The sequence below is a fragment of the Tursiops truncatus genome, chromosome 11, assembly GCF_011762595.2.
Source record: "Tursiops truncatus isolate mTurTru1 chromosome 11, mTurTru1.mat.Y, whole genome shotgun sequence".
Taxonomy (NCBI): domain Eukaryota; kingdom Metazoa; phylum Chordata; class Mammalia; order Artiodactyla; family Delphinidae; genus Tursiops; species Tursiops truncatus.
In genome coordinates this window covers 789,810-811,895 of record NC_047044.1, presented here as the reverse complement: position 1 = coordinate 811,895, position 22,086 = coordinate 789,810, and the positions used below count along the sequence as shown (strand labels likewise).

Below are 22,086 nucleotides of genomic sequence, written 5' to 3'. Positions count from 1 at the left end.
CTTACACGCCCGACTCACCCCTCTGAACTAGTCCAATAATTGTTGAAAGACTTCCTAATCATTACATTAAGACTTAGGAAATGAACATATTTGTCTCGTTTTCATTCAAAATAAGCTGTAGTCTAAAACAGGGTGACAAAGGAGAGGCCTCTGGGCCAAAATCACTCTGCAGAATTTATTTGGTCTGCGCATAAATTTGTATTAGGAAACTATACGTGAAATGTCCGGATCTTACAAATACCGAAAGCGAGCCCGAGTTCCGTGTGTTCAGCACCTGCTGCGCTGGGCCTCTCCCGAGCGGCTGCTCGGAAGCCCCAGCCCGCCGGCCCGAGGCCCCTCCGGCGCCGGCCACTTCAGAGGAAAGGGCTCTGTTCAGCCGGCCCCCACAGGGGTTAAGTTTTAATCCCTGTTCTCCGGCGAACGAGGCCGCGCATAGCAGCACCTTATCGCCTTAGACTTAGGGCTTAAGTGCACCCAGCACGTCGCGCAGAGCCCTTCGGAGCCCCTCTGCGGGAAGGACGCGCGGCGCTGTTCCGGGGTAAGCCGAGCTCAGGGCTCCCGCACAGGTGGGCCCCCCGCCCTCTCACCTCCCGAGGCTCCGCGGCCGGCCGCTCTGGGGGTCGCGCCCCGCGCACCTGCCGGCACCTGCGCGCACCTGCAGGCAGAACCGGGCGCCCGTCACGCCGCAGCCCTCGGCGCCCCGGCACGTATGCGTCCGGTCCGCCGCCAACGGCCGAGCTACCAGCAACACCGCAGCAACCCAACCCGCCGACGACTCCAAACCCGCAGCCGCCCGGCTGGCCTGACCCGGGGGCGGGGCCCGGCGCGCTGGAACTGCGCCTGCGCGGTCGGCCCGCAAGGGCCGGGGGATGGGATTGCGCCTGCGTGGTTGACCCGCACCGGCCAGGGGGCGGGACTGCGCCTGCGCAGTCAGCAGCACGTCGGCCCCTCGAGCGGCGGGACTGCGCCTGCCCCGTCAGCACCGCCTCGGCCCCTGGAGCGGCCGGAGCGGCCGGGCCCCAGGGAGGGACGGGCATATGGGCACTGCGCCTGCGCGCGCTGGTCCCGCCCCCTTCCCCGCCCCGCGCCGCGCGGGGCCCTGGGAGGGGTGCAGCGTCCGGCAGCGTCGCGGGCGGGCGGGCGGTGGTGGCGGCGGCGGCGGGAGGGGCGCGGGGGCAGACAAAGCCGCGGCTAATGAATGGGAGTGAGTCCGCCTGCGCGGCCGTCGTCCGCAGCCGGGCGGGAGCCGCCCCACGCCCGGCTCCCGCGGTGAGTGCGCGGCCGGCGCCGACTCTGCCTCAGCTGCGAGCTCGCGACCCGGGCCCGGCCGTCCTGGCGCGTCGTCGGGCCGGGGCCGGGGTCGCGGGGGTCGGGGCCGGGAGTCCGGCTGGGGGCCGGAGGTCGCGGGGGTCGGGGAGCCGGGCCGGGGCCGCGGCCGCGGCCGGGGTCGCCGCGATGTCGCCTGAGCCGGGCCGGGGGTTGGGGGGCGGGGGCGCGGCCTCCCGTCGCCGGGACCCCGCCCGGGCCGCTCGACTCGACCACGGTGCCCGAGCGCCGGGCCCGCGCCCCCGGCCCGGCTGACAGCTGGCGCGCGGTGGGCCCGCGGACGGTCGCACCCGGGGCGCGTGTTCCGGGCTGCAGGGTTTGGTGGAGGAAACACCTGAAGTGGTGGAAAGTTGGTGCGGACACCCGGCCCGGCCGCAGCCGCGGGGATGGGATAGACGGGGCACGGGCCCAGGGACTCGGGAGAACGCGGGGGCAGAAGTGCCCGGCCGGTGTGAAGTTTACGCGCTGACCACGCGGGCGCCTGTGCGCGTGGGGCGGGACCGGGCGCCGCAGTCGTGGGGGAAGCCCGGTGCTGGGGTGGGGGGCGCCGGACAGCGGCCGGGCGGCTCCGCGCAGCAGCAGACAGGTGCTCTTTGGGCGTCTTTCCTGAAGTCCTTTGCCCTCCGCCACTACAGCGAATCGCCTTACAAGTTACGTTTTTAGGATTTTCCTCTAGATACAGTATTTTATTTTCAGTGCACTTCCAGGAAGAGGCACCCAGGGGCCTTATTTACGTTTGTCTTAGGAAGCAGATGAGACCTTCCTTATTACTACATGCTTCTGATGCTTTTTAGCTATTGTACGTGTTTCTGGGTAGGACCATTCAAGTTTAAGTAGTGAAAATATGAATCAAATTGCAAAGCATAATTTCAAGTATGTTTTCCAATTGCGGTTGTTTTTCTAGACCGAAGTAAAGGTGGAGTCATTTGTGTATCTTCTTTTGTGTTTTTTCTGTGACCCACACCATCCCTGTTACTTAAGAGAATTGCCAGCCCCCTTGACTCTCCTTGTATTTTGGGTGAATTTCAGTAGACAAATACATGCACCTCTCTGGAAGCAAGTCCCTGCCAAGCTGAGCCGTCAGGAGAAACTTCTGTTGGCATTCTCATGTTCCTAAAAAAGGGAAGTTCTTTGCTTTGAAGTTAACTCTGATCAGATCAGTCCATAGGTTTTTTTTTTTCTTCCAGCTTTAAGATCAAGTCCATAGTTTTGAAGAAGCCACTTTAGGTTTTCATGAGACGAGTGTGGTCACGCACCAGTATGATAATGGCGCAACCTTGTGACTTTTTATATTAATTTTTGAGGTTTTCTCTATATCATGGTGATAAAATTAGGAGACGATGAAGGATTTAGTTGGAGTTTTTAGAAAGTGCTCTGAATAAGCCAAATTTCAATTATGAATTAATTTCCATACAAAGTTATCTTGTGAGAGGAAACCGTGTACTCAGGGTTTTCCAATGGGCTGTCCGTGCAGGGATGCACACTTCCTGTAATCCTTAAACAGATCATATCTGCTCATCATGATTTACATTTTCTCAGGAAAAGATCTAGAAAACTTAAGAGAGAGTCTGTGACTCTTCAAGAAGGTAATCTCCTATCTTGGAAGAAAGCTCAGACTTGCGTTCACGTCACAGGTGTTTGCTTGACACCCCTTCCTCCTCCACTGTTCTGGCTAATTCCCGATGGTTTTGGACATGAAAACTCTGCCCTGTTTTTCAGTGTCACCGCACAGAGGAGGAGGTTTGTGAGTAACTCAAGCTGTGCAGAGAATGTTCCTGACGCATGGGGAAAGGTTTTAAGTGAATTTTTAGGGTCACCGATTGAATTCTGTGTTTGCGCGAAGGAGCCGATGCGGAATTTACGTAGCAAAGGAAACGTGTGTACCTGTATTTCAGATCCCTGTCTGGCGAGGAGTTTGGAGCGTGGCCAGCACCGGGCAGTGGAGCTGTTGCGGCATGAAGAGCGGTGACGGCGGTCAGTGCTGTCCTTCCCTCTGTGTGTGTGTTTCTCTTTGCCTGGCTTCCGCTCCTTCATCATCTGAACTCTGGTCTGATCTCCTCCTTCAGTGTGAGGTCTGCCTGGCGAGGGGAGGGGGGCAGGTGAGCGACTCTGAGGCACAGTGAGGAGCCTCTGATGGTTGGTTGGGGGCCCCCGTGACTCTCCCTCACCAGCATTGTGTTTCCTTCTGAGCTTCTCTGCACAAGGCTTGCGACTGAGAGACAGCGACTGTTATTCTTCTAGTTACTGTTTGATATTTAAGGTGCTGTTTACATCTCAGTACTTGACATAAGCTGTAGGAACCATCGTTCGTATGTACGTTTTGTGTTGGATGAATTTAGCTGCATCAAAAGGCACAGTTTGCCTCTAGCCCCGACTGTCCTGCAGCCTCTCGGTCAGGCCTCCCTTCAGTGTCTGGGTGACAGCGGATTTCTTGTCAGTCACCTTCCAGGTGCTCAGCCCTTTCCACAGCCCTGTCTCTCCTGCCCTTCTCCCTCACCCTACTTGTCATTGCCTGACTTTGCATCATTCTGGAATAGTTCACATCACTTCCTAGCTAATTGTTTGATGTGTGCTTTTGGTAGTTCAAATCCTGGAAGGCGTTGTTAGGAATAAAATAAAGTCTTTTCTTCTCACGCCCCCTATTTCTGAGGTAGAGGGGACCAGGAGAGACAGAGGTGCTGGACTCTGCATGAGGTTTTCTCACCTCTCTACTCTGCACCTGGCCCTGTCCTACCTGCTGGGGGCAACGGTGGTTTTTACAAGAAGGCCCTGCCATTGGAGAACTTAACGTAGTGATGGTGGGATGGACTCCAACCAGAGAAGGGAGCTCCAGGAGGAGCACGGGCAGGCGAGGGCGGGGGTGATGGCAGTGTGAGAAGCGTGCTCCAGGAAGACCTCTTTTAGCGGGAGAGGACCTCTGAGCCCCGCCCTGCAGGGTCTGGGGGTGATGGAGTGGAGGCCCTGAGTAAGAAGCAGCAGGGCCTCCACTGCTGTGGGAGAGGTTGGCCCCTCCGTTTGAGCCCATGTCCTGTCGTAAAGCCCCCTTCCCAGCCTTGATCAGGTGCCCACTCTGCTTGGTTTCTGCTCGCATTCAGGTGAAGGCCTTCCAACCGCCGGGCCCCGCCCTTCCCCCCCCCCCCCCCCCCCCCGCAAAGTCTGTGTCGTAGAAACCACTGATGCTGGGCTGGGCTGGGGTGTGCCCCGCTGACCCGCCGGGTGCTCTGTGTGATGGCTCTTTGGTCTGTGTGGCCTGCGCCCCGCCCCCACAGATGTAAACCAAGGGACTGCGTTTTCATCCAAGGCCACGGCTAACTGAGCCTTACCTTGTGGCTCTCGTGCCACAGAGGCAGCAGCGGAGGGAGCTGTGTGCTGTTTGGTGAGAGCTCCGGTTACTCTGCCGCAGGCCATGTGCCCCATCTTGGAAGTAAAAGGACTCCAAACACTCTTCCAGCAGCTTCCAGCCACGGCAGCAATTTCAAACCTGTCACTGGTGGGACTGCCCTGTACGCCGGGGAAAAGGTGCTGGTATTGGGTAAAGGGACCCTCAAAAAGACAGAGCGGAACAACCCAGATAGCCCTGGTCTGTGACCCAGAACGTTTCAGGGGTAGAACAGGGACCAGCCGCCCCGAACGGAGTCTGTTTGCCTCCTCTGGAATGTGCTTTGTTTCCAGGGTGGCCTTATCAGGTTTTCTGGCCATATCTCGTGGAAGTGGCTCCGGTTCTAGGTCTCTGAGTTCGCCTCTCTGCGGTGGGCTCTGGCTCTGGTCTGGGTCCTCCGCCTCAGCTCGGCCAGGCCTGGGGGGTGGCTTCTCCATGTGAGTGGGTGCTGGTACTTCTGCATGGGAGGCAGTTGACGCTGTTGCCACCCCTGGAATATGTGAGTCATGGCTCTCCACCCTCAGAAGGTGCTACAGTTACTCAGACGTGGACCAGATCTTAATTTATAGCCTTGGTGGAAAGACTACCACGTCCAAGGGCGAGCCAGGCAGGGGTGCCGGCGGCGGCGCTGATGCCCTCGGTGTACTTGCAGCTCTTGGGGAGCACGTGGACTTTGAGCTGAAAGCAGATACACTTCTGTGTTTTAAAGGCTGTGCTGTGGAGAGTTGGAAGAACAGTCCGTGGTGCTCTCCGACCTGCCCCAAGATGGAGCACGTGTCACGACGTTGCCGTGGCACTGCCGTGGCTGCCGCCTCCGCCTGTCTGGTGCTTCCAGACCTTCTCTAAGGAGATTGCAGATGTCACGGCACTTCACCTCTAAGTGTCCTTTTCTTCTAAGGAAAGGCAAAGGGAGGAATTCCCTGGCGGTCCAGTGGTTAGGTCTTGGCGCTTCAGCACTTGCATTGCCGTGGCCTGGGTTCAGTCCCTGGTCAGGGAACTAAGCTCCCGCGTGCCGCAGAGCGTGGCCCCCCAAAAAAGAAGAAAAGGCAAAGGGATGTTCTTCTCTCTCACCAGCAGTCCAGCTGTGAAGGAAATGAACGATAATCCCTCATCACATTCAGTGGCCAAGCCGCAGTCCGATTTCCCTACTTGTGTTTATTAGCTTGTTTGTTCCAAACCAGAATCTAGTCCAGGTCACTGCACTGAGTCTGTCTCTTTAGACTTTTTTTCTGGAACAATAACCCGCCCCCATTTTTTTCCGTGACACTGACTTTTTGAAGAGACTAGGCCAGCTGTCTCGCGAATGTCCCATGTTCTGGGTTTGTTTGCCATTTTCCTTCTTTGTCGTTTACAGTTGACCCTTGAACAACACGGCCGGCGGTTGGGGGCGCCACCCTCCGCATAGTCGGAAATCCAAGGATAAGTTATAGTCGGCCCTCGGTGTCCACAGCTGCTTCCCATCCTCGGACGCCACCAGCCGGGGACCTGCACGTCTTCACGCGGGTGGTGCCGGGCTTCCTGTTTGCCACCCTCAGAGGCTGTCCTTTTGGGACTGACGCCCACTTTCTAGGGCTGTTGTTCTTTCTTTCTGTATTTCATCTGTGTTTCCCTTGCCCGTTACATTCAAGGAAGACAGGAAAAGTGCTGAATTCTCTCCTTGTATCACCTCTTTCTGGGGAGCAGTGGCTGTAATATTCACCTGCATTGTGGCAAATGTTTTTGTTTGTCCTTTTTCTTCTTTGAGTATCAGTGCCGACTAACAGGTTTTCATTTATTCATTACATTGTAATCTATTAAAGTCCTCTGGTTCTGTTTCTCTGGTGTTCAGATGGTTGTGACTGACCCGTCGGGAGCCCCGGCGAAGCCGGCTCCGGGTGCTGCTTTGGCATCATCCTGGCAGCACTTCCCTTCCGCCACCTTCCGTTCCTTTGCCAGAGCTGCAGTCAGCTCTTTCTGCAGAGCACTTTGGTTCCCTTTAGTGCAGAAGGTATTTAGAAACCAAGATCTAGGTATTCGATCTGTTTGTTGTCTTTGGGTATTATTGCAGCTTTAAGTGTTGGTCTGGTGCACAGAGCTAGGAAATGTATTTTTACAACATCAAGAGTTATATTTTCAATGCAGATTTAAAATTATATAGTTTTACTTAATTTCTTTGATTTTTAAAAAATGTCTTTTTCTTTTCTTTTTTTTATTAATTAATTTATTTTTGGCTGCATTAGGTCTTTGCTGCTGCACGCGGGCTTTCTCTAGTTGTGGCGAACGGGGGCTACTCTTCGTTGGCGGTGCGCAGGCTTCTCATTGCGGTGGCTTCTCTTGTTGCGGAGCACGGGCTCTAGGCGTGCGGGCTTCAGTAGTTGTGATACACGGGCTCAGTAGCTGTGGCTCGTGGGCTCTAGAGCTCAGGCTCAGTAGTTGTGGCACACGGGCTTAGTTGCTCTGTGGCATATGGGATCTTCCCGGGCCAGGGCTCGAACCTGTGTCCCCTGCATTGGCAGGAGGATTCTTAACCACTGCGCCACCAGGGAAGCCCCTATAGGCAACTTTTTTTTTTTTTTTGCGGTACGCGGGCCTCTCACTGTTGTGGCCTCTCCCGTTGCGGAGCACAGGCTCCAGACACGCAGGCTCAGCGGCCATGGCTCACGGGCCCAGCCGCTCCGCGGCATGTGGGATCCTCCCGGACCGGGGCACGAGCCCGTGTCCCCTGCATCGGCAGGCGGACTCCCAACCACTGCGCCGCCAGGGAAGCCCAGCAACCGTTTTTATTTCTGCTTTATCCTGCAAAAATAAGCACACACGCATATATTTGTAACTAGCCCATGGAAAGGATCCTCTGATTAGCTACCGCTACTTTTAGGTGTTTTCGGCTTTGAAACTAAAAAATGTAAAGTGAATTTCAGAAAATGTGGGTTTTGGATGCCTCCTTTCTACCCCTCATCATCCTCTCCCTCCAGTCTCTGCTCATAATTTAGGATCGCCGTGCTCACTGTTCAAGTGTACCTGTATTTTCTCAATCTCCTCGGTGCTTCAGAGCGGTCCTCTAGCTATCAAGAGATGAGTGGGGCTGAGTGAGACGGGGCACCCTTCGCCCTGGGGGCCAGGGGCTGCGGGCAGCACCCACAACAAGGAAACTGATGGGATTTGTTCTAGAAGGACCGTTTCCCTTATTGTCATTGATTGCCCTATTTAATACTCATGCTGATTGATTTTATTTTAGACTAAATCTGATTTGCTGGAGAACAGAAGCAGAACCACGGAAAGGCTGGTTCCAGATGCCGTCCAGACGCATGGTGAATAGGTAGCCCTCGCCTTTCAAGGCCAGAGTAGCCTCCAAAGTTTTAGGACAGGTGACAAAAACCAAATTGTTATTCACACACATAGAAAATTATCAACAATGCCTCAGCAACATAATCCTTTTGTGGTTGGAAAACTAAAGCTAACGTGCTTTTTTGTCTTTTTGAAACTTTGGTGCTAAAATAGTAGAAAAATTATTTTCTTCAGTAGTAAGCTGCTAGAGCAAATGACAGCATTTTTCCTAAAATAGAAACAACAGGGACTTCCCTGGCAGTCCAGTGGTTAAGACTGCATGCTTCCAATGCAGGGGGCCCTGGTTCCACCCCTGGTCAGGGAACTAAGATCCCCCATGCTGTGCGGTGTGGCCAAAAAAAAAAAGAAAAAGAAACATCATTGTTATCTATGATTTTGAAATAATATGTACAAAACTAGCCCAGTAGTAGAGAAATACATAAAATAGAAGGTGAAAGTCTCTCCTGATGACCACGTTCCAGATGCACGTTCACATGTGTAGGTGCGTTTACACCCCAGGCCCGCCTGACCCTCCCATCTGTGCCGAGGGCAGTGGGGTGGGGCCTCCCTCCTGCTGGGATGGTCCTTGCCTGTGTCACGATAGTTTCATGAGGTGTTTTTTTGTGTGTGTGTTTTTTTAAAGTTGGAAAAAATATTTTATTTTATATATTTATTTATTTTGGCTGCGTTGGGTCTTCGTTGCTGCACACGGGCTTTCTCTACTTGTGGTGAGCGGGGGCTACTCTTCGTTGCGGTGCATGGGCTTCTCATTGCGGTGGCTTCTCTTGTTGCAGAGCACGGGCTCTAGGCGTGCAGGCTCAGTAGTTGCGGCTCGCGGGCTCTAGAGCGCAGGCTCAGTAGTTGTGGCACACGGGCTTTGTTGCTCCACAGCATGTGGGATCTTTCCGGACCAGGGCTCAAACCCGTGTCTCCTGCATTGGCAGGTGGATTCTTAACCACTGCACCACCAGGGAAGCCCCTCATGAGGTTTTTAAAAACCTTTTTTTCTTTTTTTAAAACCTTTTTATCTTAAAGTATAGCACAGGGGGACTTTCCTGATGGTCCAGTGGTACAGAATCCACCTTACAATGCAGGGGACTCAGGTTCGATCCCTGGTCAGGGAACTAAGATCTGACATGCCACGGGGCAACTACTGAGCTCGTGCGCCTCAACTAGAGAGCCTGCGTGCCGCAGACTATAGAGCCCACGCACCCTGGAGCATGCGCGCCACAACTGGAGATGAAAAAACCCGCACACCACAACTAGAGAGAAGCCTGTGCGTCACAACGGAAAAGATCCTGCATACCTCAACAAAGATCACGCGTGCTGCAACTAAGACCTGACACAGCCTAAGATAAAAATAAAGTATGGCACAGAGACAAACTGCATAAATTAATAGCTTGATGGATTTTGATAAGGTGGACACTTTTGTAACCATCCCTTGGGTCAAGAGAGAAAATTCTGCCCTCCCTGGCATCCTTCCACGTGCCCTATCCCAGCCACATCCCTCCCTTTGATGCCAGATACTTCCCTTTCTTCGTAGTTTTATGACGGGATTGCACGTCTTTAAGCAGTAGTTAAGGGTTGCCTGTTTTTCACGCGACGTTTCAGTCCCTTACCTACAGGGCACCCCCTCCTCCCGTGGGAGTTTGGTGTGGAAGAAGCCAGGTGGCTGCACTCGTGTTTCTCAGTCTGGATTTTGCCAGCCACGGCCTCAGGTGTGGTTTAATGTGTTTGCCTGCTCTTGCCTGATTTCCTTTAAATTGGTGGTGGATCTAAGGCCTGATGAGGTTCAGCCTCCTTCCTGGCTGCTGTGATGCTCCCTTAGGAAGGACCTCGTGTGTGAGGCTCTCGTTCTCTTTGCTGTTGGCAGCCAGCGATACACAGACCTGCAGGCATTAATCAGTAAAAGTTATGGGACAGGGACGTTCCGGCTCAGTTACTGCGTCTTTGTTCACGAGCTGGTCTTGGAGTAAGAGGACCCTGTCCTTAGCTCCTCCGTGGTTATCTGGTGCTGTAGTTTATGTAGGAAACTGAAGAAAAACTCTTGCTTCTTTATCAAGTTTCCCATCATCCTCCAAAGGTGACCAATTGAGCATTTTATTTCGGTGATATGCACTCATAGATTTAACATATTTGATGTGCTTTAATGCATTATTATGACAGTCCTTATTTACGTTCAAATTATCTCATTTTTTTGGACAGTGGGAGCCCTTACAAGTTGGCGCCTAGATCCTTCTGACACAATTCTCGTCCTCTCTCAGAGGTTCCTTGCTCTCTGGTGTGCCAGAATATTCTAGGCTCATTTTGTATTCTTCCTGCCCAAGACCTGCAATCAGCCATTCCTTCAAAAGCCCTGGTCTTCTTTAATGGGAAATGATGTTTCACAACTATAGTCTGGATGTCAGGTAAGCTCATTCCCATTGGGTTGGTCACTGTTTTTAGGTCTTTGCAGTGAGCAGAGCTGGGGTAGGTGTCCTGCTCACCGACTGTAGGATGTGCATTTGACCTTTCTTGCCCTGGGTCTCTGTCTCTGTCTGAGGATGCCGGTTCTCAAGGACATGGGAGGTGACAGTCTTGTGCTATTGCTGGTCACTCCTCTGCTTCACTTTCACTGTACACACCTCAGTCTCCGAGTAACAGTGGCTGTGTCGTTACTGAAAACAGGTTGATACTTTTTGCCAAAGACTTCCCATTGTCTTCCCATCCCTCTTTGCAGTGATTCGGGCTCTACGTGGAAGCACGGTGACCATTGCCTACTGTGCTCTCTCCCGGAGACCCTCACTCGGTCTTAGTCCTGCGAGGAAGTGTATACTGAGCACTCACACGGTCCTTTGATCAGTGTTTCTCTAGACTTTTTGGTTGAGGTTCGTTCTCTGTTAGATTTCTCTGGGAGGACTCAAGGAAAAATATTTCCTGAATTCTTGCACGTTGATAATAGTTTTTCTGTGTCTCTTATACTTGTAAGCCAGGTTGACTGGATATAAAATGCTTGGCTCACATATTTTTTCTTCAGATATCTTAAATATGTTATTCTGTTGTCTTATAGCATAAAACATAGCTGTCAAACTCATGACAATTTTATTTTCTTTCCCTTGTACGTGACCTTGGTTTTCCCCTCAATGGCATTTCTTTTTTTTTTAAGTCCAGTGGTTTTCCTAGAATATACCTCAGTGTTAATTGTTAAGGATGGATTTTCTCAGCTTTACGATATGCTCTTTCAATATACGTAGTTTTACAATTTTTATTTCAAAGTGTTTAGTGTTCTCTTCTTTTGCTTTGTGCCCTCCTTTTTCTGTGGGGGATGCTCTGATTATACATGTGTTAGATCTTCTTTGCGTGTGTTTTCAATTGGCCAGCTTCTCCTGAGTCTTTTTTAGCTCTTCATTTCTTCTTCATTAAAAAACTTTATTTTCTAAACTCTTCTGTTTATCTTAAGAAATCATCTGTGGGGTTTATTTGTTCTTATGTTGCTTCTAACTTAGTCTTTATTCTTAAAATGGCATTTTACTTTTTGTTTTTGAGCGTGTGTGTTTATTTTGCTGAAGATTTCAGGTTACAGGGAGGCCGTATACACAGCCCACGGCCACCACCCACCCTTTTTGCTGGCTTCGTTCTCTTGTTTGAACAGATAGGGCTTTCTCTTTCTTCCCCCTCCAACTTTCCCCTTCTTCTCTCCTAGCCTCATGATTTGCAATTTGTAAAATGACATTTTACTTTTATTTGTAATATTTTCTTAGGATCCATAACCTCATTTCAGTGTTTTTCTATTCTGATTTATTTTGTTCTTTTGTATTATTTTCTTAATTTCTTTAGCTTCTTTTGAAATAAGTTATAGTTTTCATGTAATTTGTGCTTATATTTTTCTAGTGTGCTTTCATTATCTATAGAGATTTTTTCTGGTCTTCATTTTTTTTCTCTTATCCTTTTGTAGGATTTGACCTTAATTCTTTCCTGTTGCTTATTGTTTTAGTTTTCTAGTGCTGCTTTAACAAATTATCACAGAGTGGTTGAAAACAGCATAACTTTGGAGGTCAGAAATCTGAGATGGGTCTCACTGAGCTTAAATCAAGATGTTGGCAGGCTGCCTTTCTTTCTGGAGGCTCTAGCAGTGAATGCTTCCTTGCCTTTTACACTTTCTAGAGGCTGCCTGTGTCCTTGGATGTGGGCCCCCCCCCCTCTGTCTTCAAAGCCAGCAACACTGCATCTCTCTGACCTTGTGAAGTCTCTCTTCTGCCTCTTCTTCCCACTTTTAAAGGTCCTTGTGGTAACATTGGGTCCACCCAGATAATCCAGGATAGTCTTCTTATTATCCTGGATCAGTAACCTTAATTCCATCTGCGTCCTTATTAATAATCCTACTTTGCTTTGTAACCTAACACAATCACAGGTCTGAGGATTAGGACGTGCACTTCTTTGAGGACCGATTACTCTGCCTGCCACACTCATTTTTATCTGATACTAGTTTTGTTTTGTTTTTTAAATAAATGTATTTATTTATATTTTATTTTTGGCTGCATTGGGTCTTTGTTGCAGCGAGCAGGGGCTACTCTTCATTGTGGTGCACGTGCTACTCATCATGGTGGCTTCTCTTGTTGTGGAGCACAGGCTCTAGGTGCACGGGATCCAGTAGTTGTGGCTCACGGGCTCAGTAGTTGTGGCTTGCGGGCCCTAGAGTGCAGGCTCAGTAGTTGTGGCTCACAGCTCGGTAGTTGTGGCTCGCAGGCTCAGTAGTTGTGGCTCGTGGGGCTTAGTTGCTCCGCGGTATGTGGGATCTTCCTGGACCAGGGCTTGAACCCATGTCCCCTGCACTGGCAGGCGGATGCTTCACCCCTGCACCATCAGGGAAGTCCTGATACTAATTTTTCACATTCAAGAAGGAGAGGTGGCTGAGGATGACTTGTCCTAACTCATGGTGCTTCCTAGTCTGCGGTCTTTATCTACTACTGAAAAGGTGGCGGCTTCCACTTTCATGTTTTACGTTGTGTATCTAGGAATATCTGTAGTTTTCTTGTTATGTCTTTGGCTTTGGTACCCAGGTGATACTGACCTCTTAGAATAAACTGGAAAGTATTCTATCCTCTTCCAAAGAGTTCATGGAGTATTGATATCATTTCTTCTGTAAATGATAAAATTCACCAGTGAGGCCATCTGGGCCTACATTTTTCTTCATGGGAAAATTTTAAGTTACTAATTCAATGTCTTTACTTGCTATAGGTCTATTCTGATTTTGTTACTTCTTGAGTCACTTTAGTTAATTTGTTACTTTGTAGGAATTTTTCCATTTCATGTAAGTTGTTGAATTTGTTGGTAGACAGTTGTTCATGGTCCTGTCTTACATTTCAGTTAGTTACTTTTTTTTGTTGTTTTAAGGTTTTTTGATGTGGACCATTTTTAAAGTCTTTATTGAATTTGTTACAATATTGCTTTCTGTTTCATGTTTTGGTTTTTTTGGCCGTAAGCCATGTGGGATCTTATCTCCCTGACCAGGGATCAAACCCACACCCCCTGCACTGGAAGACAAAGTCTTAACCACTGGACCGCAGGGAAGTCCCTCATTTAGTTTCTGAGGAGGCAGTGGTAATGCTCCCAGGTTTTCGCAATCTATGTCTTCTTTTTCTCTTGGTTAATGTAGCTAGGGATTTGTCAATTTTGTCAGTGTTTTCAAAGAACCAACTTTCAGTTTCATTGAAGTTCTATATCACTTTTCTGTTTTCTATTCCATTAGCATCCACTCTAATCTTTATTATTTCCTTTTTCCTACCTTGGTTTGGTCTGTTCTTTTTCTAGTTTGCTTTTGTTTTCTTTTTATCTGGAGGTGAATGTTTACATTATTGATTTGAGATCTTTCTTCTTTTCTAATATAGGTATTTAAAGCTATAAATTTCTCTCTGAGCACCAATTTAGCTGCATCTCATGTATTTTGGTTTGTTGTGTTTTTATTTTCATTCAGATGAAAATACTTCCTAATTTCCCTTGTAGTTTCTTTTTGACCTGTGGGTTATTTAGAAATGTGTTATTATTTCCAAATATTTATTGATTTTTCAAATTTTCCTCTGTTACTGTCTTGTAATTTAACTTCATTCTGGTTGAAGGATATGTTTGTATCATTTCAGTTCTTTTAAATTTATTAATATTTGTTTTATGGCCCAGCCTCTGGTCTGTACTGTGGAATGTTTTGTGTGCAGTTGAAAAGGATAAGTATTGTGCTGCTGTTGGATGGAGCCCTGTGTAGATCTGCCAGTGCAAGCTGGTTAACAGCACTGTTCAGGTCTTCTGTATCCTCACTGACTTTCTGTCTTGCTGTTCTAGTTGGCCTCCCTTCAGGTTTGCTGATTCTTTCTTCTGCTGGCTACCACGCCCCTCTAGTGAATTTTTCATTACAGTTATGCATTTCAGCTCCATAATTTCTAATTTCATAATTGGTTCTTTTTCATAATTTTTCTCTCTATACTGATACTTACTTGGGGAGACATTGTCCTACTTTCCTGTAGTGTCTTTATATGTGGTTTCCTTTAGTTCTTTCAGCTTATTAGAGTAGCTGATTTAAAGTCTTTGTCTAGTAAGTCCAACCTCTGGACGCCCTCAGGAACAGTGTCTTGGTTCATTTTTCCCCCATGTGTGGGCCATACTTCCCTGCTTTTTTTTTGCGCATCTTGTCACTTTTTTGTTTTTGTGGAAAACTGGACATCATTTGTTATTGCTGGGGGTTTGTTCTGGTTTTGCCTGTTTGTTCCCTTAGTGACCTTCCTGGACTAATTCTGAAAAGGCTGTACTCCTTGTAGTGTTTGGACACTTCAGTCTCTGCCTGGTTAGCTTGGTGTCAGTGATTTCCTGAAATCCACTGAGCTGAATGATTTCCTTAAACGCTGCCAACAGATGCACTTGCCATCTTTGCCAAGAGCTGCGTGTGCCTGTGCCTGTGCCTGTGCATGTGCGTGTGTGTGTTGGGACAAGCATTAACCTTCTCCTTGCACAGGGCTTCAAGGTCAGCCAGAGGTGAGAGATGGGGTGGCCCCGCAGGTCTCTCCTGGGCTTGTTCTTCTACAGCTGCAGGGACGTGTCAGAGCCTTTCACAGCTCCCTGCAGACGTCTTGTCCCCCCCATCTTCCTTCTCAGCCTTTGGCCAGGCTCTTGTTTGCCCCGCTGGAGTTGCAGGGTTAGGCAACTGTGATGTTACAGAAGTGCAGCTGTTTGCTTTTCAGCAGAAGCCCAGGGAGAGGGCTTTTCCCATTGAAGGCTCTGAATCGGGTCAAATAACTACCATGCCCTGTGAGCAGGGCTTTTCCAGGGACCTGTGACAAAGGTCACATGGTGACAGTGCTGCAGACAGTGGGACTTTCTGAGGGACCGCAGGCCAGGTCTGCCCCTCTGGTGGCTGCAAGGCTGCTGTTCCTCACAGCTCCCGTGGTCCTGTGGTTCCTGTGGGGAAGGAAGGATGGGAGTGAAATGTTCTAACGAGCTCCCACAGTTCTTCTTAAATAAATGCTCCTCGGATTGCTGCAAGCCTTTGCTTAACCCCCAGGGTTGTGAACAGTTTGATGTTGACACTGCCTAGCGCTGCCTTTGCTGTCCTGCAGCCACTGGGTCATGGAGGTCCTCACCTACCACTCTGAGCAGTGCCTGCGTCGTGAGAGTTCTCCTTCTCTACCCTTCCTTTGCTGTTTCTTTTGTCCCTGAACTGCTCAATTTAGAGTCTGTTCCCAGCAGTTCCTCTTTGAAATGGGTCTTTGTCCTGGAGGAGGCATGGGCTGGGTGGTTTTTCTCCAGCCTCTTTGGACCTTACGCTGGACCCCTGACATACGTCCACTCTGCTGAGTGCAGAGAGCCCCTCCCAGTCTCAGCAGCTTGGTCCTCGGGGCTTCCGGTGAGTATCTGTTGGCTCCTTTGGGACTATCAGTAACCACATGCCCAGGGCTGCTTTCTCTTTCCGCCTATACAGATCTAGTACCGCATGGGCCGTGCATACATTCTTGGTTTGTCCTGTTGGCTTGTATTTTGGAGGGAAGGAAATCCCTCGTCAGGTTTGTCTTCTTGTTGGTCTCATCCATGAGGTTGTGGGTTTGCTCCTTTAGTTCTGTGCTGTATTGCCAACTGAAACAGTGAACTTAACTGAAGTTCAAGTGCATGAATAACTACACTTAAGAGGAAAAACTGACCCGAGAGACTCTTGGACACGGTGCTTGTTTGTATACCTCAAGCCCCAAGACAAAAAGTATAAACTGATATTTCTGTCCAGAAGCTTGTGTTTCCTCGGTGGTATGGGTCAGCGTTCTGAAAGTACTTTCTGAATATTGAAGGATTGAGCAAATGAGCAAGTCTTTTAAGGCTAGTGGGAGCCAGATTTCATGCAATTGGAGAAAGAAGTTACAGATACGGAACTGGGGAGGCTCGGGTGATCCTGGGATGTTGGATTGAAATTGGAGGCGTCAGCGTGAACATGTGGTTTTTATCCACCTGTGCGTGTGCATGTAGGCGTACGTGTGTATTAATGGTTTTTACTTAATTCCATTGAAAGGGCCTAGAAACAAAGGCACCGCAGTGACAGCGGGCGCAGCAAGCACCTCGCTCTTTACCCACCATTGCTGTTTTGTTAACTCGTGTCGTTTTCTGTGCGTCACTGAATTTCCAGGTGGGATTATTTCTGCCTGAAGAACACTCTTGCATTTGCTTCAGTACAGGTCACCTGGTGACACATTCTGTGTTTGATTTGTCTGACGGTGTTTTTATTTCATATTAATTCCTGCAGGAGTATTTTTGCTGAGTATTGAATTCTGGTTTGGCTTTTATTTTTTCACAACTATGAAGATAGCATTCCTTTGTCTCCTGGTTTACGTTGCTTCTCTTGAAAGGTCAGTAGTCTGTCTAGTTATGTTTTCTTAAAATAATTCCTATGGAAGTGGTGTAATATATACTAGTGTGATGACCTGTGCACTCATCACCTGGCTTTAACAATTACCAGCTCAGGGCTGCTGTTGTTTCATCTGTGTCCCTCCCCCCACCCAGTTATGTTAAAGCAGGTACCGGAAACCATATTTCATTGGGATAGTTTTCAGTAAGTATCTTGAAAAGATGGGATTCTTTGAAACGTTTTATCTACAGTATCTTTATACCTTGATAAATGAAGAATTACTTAATATCGAATGTTACTTCAGTATCCAAGTTTCCCACATAGTCTAAAAAATGTTCTTGTACAGTTTGCTGATTCAGACCAGAATTCAAGTATAATTTGTTAAAGAAGCTGGGTTGTTTGTCTTGTAGAGTTTCCCAGAGTCTGGATTTCGGTGGTATTTACAGGTGCGCCTCCCTCCCTGGTCACTTTTATCTGCTTTATCTCTTGTTTTTAACACTGTTTGTTTCTTTTTCTTTAAATCTTGCTTGGGGTTTGTAGGGACTCTCGAATCTGTGCTCTGAAGTCTTTGATCTGAACTGCCTTTTTTTTTTCCTGGTTTTTCTCTGTTGTGGTTTATCACAGCATACTGAATAGAGTTCCCTGTGCTGTACAGTAGGACCTTGTCGTTTATCCATCCTATAGATGCTAGTTTGCACCTGCTACTCCCAAACTCCCAATCCTTCCCTCCCCCGCCCGCCCTCCTCCTTGGCAACCACAAGTCTGAGTCTGTTTTGTAGATAAGTGCACTTGTGTCGTATTTTAGATTCCACATATAAGTGATCTCACGTGGTATGTGTCTCTCTCTCACTCACTCAGAGTGATCATCTCCAGGTCCGTCCATGTCGCTGCACTCACAGCCACATCTCTTCTTCTTCCTGCACTCCTGTCTTCTGTGCACCGCTCTGGCCCCCCAGGGCTTCCAGTACTCACTTCTGCATGTGAGCAGTGGCCTGTCTCCACCCGTGTGCCCTGGACGTGTTTCTCACCCTCTCTAAACCTCAGGGTCCTCGTGTGTAGAAGGAGAAATCGCAAACTGAATCTTCCTCGAAAGATTTTCATGTGGTTTAAGTGAGACAACGCAGGTTGAACCCACGGTAAACAGTCACTGTTGGCTCTCCCATTCTCGTCACGCCGTGCTCTTGCCCCAGGAGCGTCTCCAGAGAGAGTCAGAGTCAACCGGGGATGTAATGTTTGCCATGAAGGGAGAAGAGCTGGTTTCTCCCAGACCCGGAGAGAGGAATGAGGACGAGGCTGCCCAGGACTGAGAAGACATCCGGGCACCGAGGCCGTAAGGGAAGGAGCTGCAGGGCAGAGTGACCTTGAGCCTGTGACCTTCCTAAGCATACTGAGGTCCAGCACTTCCTCACAGAGGCCTTATAACCTTTATTACATAGGGGACTGTGTCTTCTGTGACTAAAGCAGTGTGACCTTTCCTTCCTGACCTGCCTCTTGCCTGGACCCCCAGTGTGACACTGGGTGCAAGTGTGAGGCGGGGGTGGGGGGTCCTTGCCTCGTTCCTGAGCTTTCCCTGCCCAGCGTGACGGTAACCGTAGAGCGCTCCTAAAAGCCCTCGTAAGGTTGAGGAAGTTCTCCTCTCTTCCTACCTTGCTGAGAGTTTCTGTCGTGAATAGGAATAGAAATGATGTTAAATGTTCTTCTGCATCTAATGACATGACTCTATGGTTTTCCTCCTTTTTTCCATTAATGTGGTGAATTCTGTTGGTTGAACATTGAAGGTTAAACCAGACATGCTTATGGTGAACCCCTCTTACTCACGGTGTATTATCTTTAATGTGCTGAATTTGATTTGTTAAATTTTTAAGAACTTGCTACATTTTCTTAAGGTTTTTCTATGATCATAGGGGTATGAATCTGATTCTTGTCTTCTAATGTCTTTGCTTGTTTTAGAGTCAGGGTCATACTGCCTCTTAAAAAAGACTTGGGACGTGTTCCTTCTATTTTCTGGAAGAGTTTGTGTTTCACCAGGCTTTTTTTCTTTAATGTTTGGTGAAATTCACCAGTGAAGCCATCTTGGCTTGGAAGTTTCTTTAAGGGAAGGTTTTTAATTACAAGTTCAGCTCTTAAAAGAGATAGAGGGCTGTTCAGGTTATCTCTTACGTGAGTTTTTGTAATGTGTGTCTTTCCAGGATTTACCCGTTTCATCTAAGCTGCTGAATTTACCATCATAAAGTCACTCATCTATTTCCTTACTATCTTTTTGCATTTGTAGGATCTTTGGTGAAAAATCCCCTCTTTAGTTCCTGCTATAGGTAATTTTATGTCTTTACCATTGTTTTCTTTAATCAGTCTGTAGAAGTTTGCCAATTTTGTTGATCTGTCGAAAGAACCGGTGTTAGGTTTCATTGATTTTTTTTTTTTCCTCCCCTGCCTCTTCCCCCACGCCCCCAATTTCAGTGATTTCAAATCTTTTCTTTATTGTGTCCTTCCCTTTGTTTGCTTTGGGATTAAATTTGCTTTACTTTTCCTTGTGATTTTTTTTCTTTAACCCTCGGCTTAATATAGAAGTGTTATTTATTTGAAGATATTTAGGATTTTTCCAGATGTCATTCTGATGTTGATTTCTCATTCTGTTCCCTTATTGTCAGAGACCATTCTTCGTTTGATTTCAGTTCTTCTAAATGTATTGAGATTTGCTTTACTGTCCAGAGAACAGTCTGTCTTGATGAATGTTTTGTGTCCACCTTTAAGTGATATTCCGTTGTTGTTTGGACTGTTCCATCAATGTCATTTAGGTCAAGCTGATGATCGTGATTTAAAGTCTTCCGTTATCTTTCCTGCCGTTCTGTCTAATTGTTCAGTTAACTACTGAATGGGGGTGTGAAATCCCATCTGTAATTTTGGTCAAGTCTCCCTTTAGGTCTGTCAGCTTTGCTTCATGCATTTGGAAAGTCTGTTGGTAGCTGTGTGCATGCCTGATGAACTGACCCCTTTGTCATCCTTCTGTGTTGTTCTTGCATCCCCACCTCGCGCTGACTTAGGCGCGCCAGCTTGCTCCTGGTTGGTGTTAGTGTGCCGCACCTTTTCTGTCCTTTTGCTTTGAACCTATTTGTGTCTTGATGTTTAACGTGTTTTTTGTAGGCAGCATATAGTTCGTCTTAGTTTTTTACCCAACCTGACAATCCCTGCCTTTCTTAAAATACAACTTCGTTGGTTGTGTAGGCTGTGTCCTGTGTCTTCTTTCCTCTGATGCTCTCCTCCCAGAATGGCTTCACGTCTGGCCACCGATATGTGGTCTTGTGTCCACGCTGGCCGTTCTCCAGCACCAGCTGGCTGTCCCTCAGTTCAGTTCTGACACCACCAGCTGAAGTCATCCTCAGATCCCCCAGGTCAGGGCCTAGTCCCACAAGACCGCTCCCATTCAGACACCAACCCCAGTTGTCCCCTGTATTTCTGACCAACCGGCTTAAGTCTGGGTTCCCACAATAAAGTGCTAGGGTGGCTCACAGAACTCAGGGAACCCTTACTGACACGCATTGGTTTATTGTAGGAAAAGGATACGATAAGGGACACAGGTGAACAGCCACGTGAAGATGCACAGGGCGAGGTCTGGGAGGGTCCTGAGTGCAGGGGCTTCTGTCCTCCCGGAGTTGGGGTGCGTCACCCGCCCGGCACGTGGTTGTGTTCACTAGCCCAGCAGTTCCCCTAACCCCCGACCACTGGGATTCTATAGTGGTTTCATCACATGGGCGTGGTCAGTATTAACTCAGTCTCCAGCCCATCCTGGGGGGTGGGGGTGTGGCTGAGAGTTCCAAGTTTCTGGCCGCGGCTCTTTCTGGTCCTGGGCCTCCATCCAGGAGTCACCCCGTTAGAACAGGAGATGTTCCTGTCACTCAGGAACTGCCAAGGGTCTTAGGGGCTCTGTGCCAGAAACTGGGGGCACAGACCAGTGTACATACACATCTCATACTTTTTCACATTGGGTGTAACTGACATACAATAAACTGCACTTATTTAAAGGGTACAGTTTGTTCAATATACACACACACTTATATCATGTTTATACACATAAACAGTTTGCTGCCAACATTTGTGGACAAATCATACGAGCATAGGCACTCACATGCAACTAATTTCCAGCGAAGTTACAAAGGCATCCTTTTGTTGAGAAGGATGGTCTTTTCAACAAATGGTGTTTGAACAATTAGATATTCATATGCAAAACAATGAATTTGAATCTTTCAAAGATCTAAGTATAAAATATAAAACTTCTAGAAAACACAGGAGAAAACCTTTCTTAGATACAACCCCAAAAGTACAGTCCATGAAAGAACAAATTGGTAAATTGGACTTCACTAAAATTAAGGGCATTTCTTTTCCAAAAATACTGTTAAGAGAATGAAAAGACGAGCTACAGACTGGAATCATATACCTGATAAAGGGCTTCTTTCCAGGCATGTAAAGAACTCTAAGAAAATACACAGTCTGTGAAAACGTGGGCAAAACACGTGAACAGATGCTTCACCAACGGAGAGAAGCAAATGGCAAATACACACATAAAATGTTCAACATTATCAGTCATTAAGGAGATTGCCAATTAAGGCCGGAATAAGATACCTTTACACACCTGTTAATTAGAAGGGCTAAAATTAGATGGGTGGACCTTACCAAGTCTTAGTATTTTCTCTTTACCATCTTTTTCTCACTTTTTGGATATATAGTAATGTGTATATGTTACTCCCAAATTCCTGATTTTCCCTCCCCCCGACCTTTCCCCTTTGGTAACCATAAGTTTGTTTTCTATGTCTGAGAGTCTGTTTCTGTTTTGTAAATAAGTTCATGTGTATCATTTTTTTAGATTCCACATATAAGTGATATCTTATGATATTTGTCTTTCTCTTTCTGACTTCACTTAGTGTGATCATCTCTAGATCCATCCATGTTGCTCCAATGGCATTATTTCATTCTTCTTTATGGCTGAGTAATGTTCCGTTGTGTATATGTGCCACATCTTCTTTATCCATTTTCTGTCAATGGACATTTAGGTTGTTTCCATGTCTTGGCTACTGTAAATAGTGCAGCTATGAACATTGGGATGCCTGTATCTTCACCTATGGTTTTCTCTGGGTATATGCACAGGAGTGGGATTGCTGGATCATATGGTAACTCTATTTTTAGCTTTTTTTTTTTTTTTTTTTGTGGTACGTGGGCCTCTCACTGTTGTGGC

General features: G+C 48.1%; 1 protein-coding gene across 14 annotated transcripts in view; it reads left to right on the top strand.

The window, feature by feature from the left end:
- The first annotated feature begins 1,118 nt into the window (after positions 1-1,118).
- Positions 1,119-22,086, top strand: part of ZBED4 (zinc finger BED-type containing 4) — a 37,421-nt gene continuing 16,453 nt past the window's right edge. The window contains exons 1-5 of one of the 14 annotated variants that reach the window (XM_073788031.1): positions 1,119-1,269; positions 3,222-3,300; positions 7,920-8,049; positions 10,214-10,416; positions 16,758-16,860. The gene's annotated coding sequence lies outside the window, so the exon portion shown is untranslated. The other 13 variants (XM_033865804.2, XM_073788029.1, XM_033865810.2 and 10 more) reach the window with 13 other exon arrangements.